Source organism: Aquarana catesbeiana, linkage group LG11 (assembly GCF_042186555.1).
Source record: "Aquarana catesbeiana isolate 2022-GZ linkage group LG11, ASM4218655v1, whole genome shotgun sequence".
Lineage (NCBI taxonomy): Eukaryota > Metazoa > Chordata > Amphibia > Anura > Ranidae > Aquarana > Aquarana catesbeiana.
This window is the reverse complement of record NC_133334.1, coordinates 112,727,253-112,729,932: the sequence shown is the minus strand read 5'-3', so window position 1 is coordinate 112,729,932 and position 2,680 is coordinate 112,727,253. Positions and strand designations below refer to the sequence as shown.

The following is a 2,680-nucleotide window of genomic DNA, read 5'->3' as shown; positions in this document are numbered from 1 at the left end:
AATGCTGCATCCACCTAGGTGAGTATAATGTTTTCTTTTTCCTCATAACCCATACTTCTCTTTTAATCTCACTACTTTGCAGACACTGCACTAAACATAGCCCCATTCTGCATCAGACATGTTCCCAGTTGTCCACTTGGTTTACTTCTTCAGACTGATGCTTCAAGGCTGGGTTCACACCACAGCATGGAGCGGTCCACAGCAGGGGTCTGATGCATCCCTGTTCACAGTTTCAGGTTCAACTTGTGAATCTTGTGTGCTACATTTAGGCTGGGTTCACACCATCGCCGCATGTGGCTCCCAGCAGGGGTTCGGTGCATCCTGGTTCACCGTTTCAGGTCTGATTTCAGCCTAAATTTTTGGCTGAATTCGGACCTGAAACAGACAAGAAGACGCACAGGATTCCCGTGCAAATTCTCATCGGAGCTGATTCAGTGATGTGTGAACCGGCTCCATAGAGAGCTGGTCACAGGCTCCTGACATGCTAATTGGATGCGGAGAAATCAGCATCCAATTTGCAATAGTGTGAACCCAGCCTAAGACTTTCAGGAGCTTCTCAATGCTGGACAGCAAAGAGTGTGTCTGCAAGGGATAGTAGATACTGGTCATATTGGATTTTCAATCTAAATGCCATCTGGAATTCCCCAACCACTGAAGTTTAATAACTCACCCTTAGACCAATGTATGATTTGGCTTATGTCATATTGTTTAGGTTTAAAGTGTGTGGCCTTCCATGATTTCTGCAGCTCGTATAGTAAAAACCTAGTGTTGCCTGCATCTGCACACTAACATCTCATACACTGTAATGGGACATACCCGTATAGCAGGAGCAGCGTCCAAATAAGTTTATAGGACATTAGCACACAGGCATGAGAAGCCCAGCAGTAGATTTTTATAAGTCAGGCTGCCGACATCTCAGGAGACCACAACCATCAGAGGGAATTAGGGATTAAGGACCTGTGCTGTGAGGGGAAGAAACCAGCTCTGTGAGTTAATGGGGACTAGAGAGAGGGCTGGGGGAATTTTGTTTTTAAAGTGAAAATGTTCTTTAAAGCAGAACTGTCACCAGGCTATGGATAGTCAAAAATTTGCAGTAAATATTCTTAACAAGCAGTAATTTAACTTTACAAACAACCCCTCTGTAGTTACAGCCACTGTGGAGCAATCAATCCACACATTTCACAGTGGAAGCACTCAAGTCATTCAAGTTGGATCTCAGCACTCTGCTCTCTACACACATTCTGAGGACCTGCTCTGTGTTTACATTAGAGATATAGGCCTAGCAGGCTACCAGCTCAATTCTGGGAGGTGAAGATAAAGCTACAGACCGAAATTAAAATTAAAACCGAGAAGCTTCAGTTGGAAACTTTAGTGTATCTATGGTCAAATTTTAAAATCATTTCCACATTGAATTTCAATTATTTTTAGCCCATAGCTATTATTTTGAGAAAGTTTTACATTTGAAAACATACATTTTGAAGACTCACAAGCAAACAGTGGGGGTTATATTGAGAGGAAAAAAAAGAGTAAGCTAGGCCCCAGTGAGATTTGAACTCACGACCCCTGGTTTACAAGACCAGTGCTCTAACCCCTGAGCTATGGAGCCAGTGAGCAAAATGTCCACACCCTTGTTTGTCAAACATGAGATCTTCCTTGACTGTATCGGGTGAGTAGTTACACAATTTTTTTTTTTTTAAACCAGCTTGTAACTGCTTAACAAATAGGGAAATTGTGGAATTAATATGGACTCAATGCTAAACCCCAGGTTTAGACACAAATAATATAGCTCTGTGATTATTAATAAATCATTAAACATAGTTTTAAATGTAAACAGTGTAAATATCTGAGTTTGACCTGATATCAGCCTCTTGTAATCCCTATATAGCCATGACGGAGTGTGAAAGGAAGAAGCAAAACAAACAGTCAATCGGTTCAACAAGGAGCATGCTGATAGGAGGATACAGCAGAGTAATAGAGAATTTGACCCATCACTGTGGTTTTTTTGGCCATTAATGGGGGGGTGGGGTGGAGATGGATAGGTTTCTTTGTGTCCAGTCTCCAATGCACATTTATATCTTCTGTGATCATCCCATAAAAAATCAATGTGCTCCACAAAGAAAATAAAAGTCCCGTGCTCGTGGCTTGTTAGTGCTCCTCACACCCCAAGAGAAAAAACCCTTACCAGACTCACTGTGACCCTTGTATTATAAGAAGGTCTCAGTGCGCTTTATCTGTGTTTATCTCTGGTCTTCCAAACCTCCTGCTGTCCACCAATTCAGTACCCGATCCAGACTCCAATTTGCAACATGCCACCATGAAAGTTAATAAATGTGGGGGTTTTGGAGACCAGAGATCTACACAGATGAAGTGCATCTTGTGATATAAGGGGTCATACTGCATCCTGTAAGTATCTTGTCACTCACCGGGACTCTTATTCACTTATTGGAGCACATTGATTTTTATGGAATTATCACAGAAGATGTAACTGGGAGCACTTTATTATACTGACAATTGAGGGCTTTCACACAGGAGCGGTGCACTGGCAGGGCATCAGAAAAAGTCCTGCCAGCAGCTTCTTCGGAGCAGTGAAGGAGCGGTGAACTCACCGCTGCTCCCTATTGAAATCAATGGGGCAGCACTATGATGATGCCAGCAAAATGCCGTTCCGGCGGCGTTTTGC

At 42.8% G+C, this 2,680-nt stretch overlaps 1 non-coding gene across 1 annotated transcript; it reads right to left on the bottom strand.

Moving 5' to 3' along the window:
* Nucleotides 1-1,533: 1,533 nt before the first annotated feature.
* On the bottom strand, nt 1,534-1,606 carry TRNAT-UGU (transfer RNA threonine (anticodon UGU)). The gene has a single exon. It is a non-coding gene; the product is annotated as a tRNA-Thr (tRNA).
* Nucleotides 1,607-2,680: the final 1,074 nt, after the last annotated feature.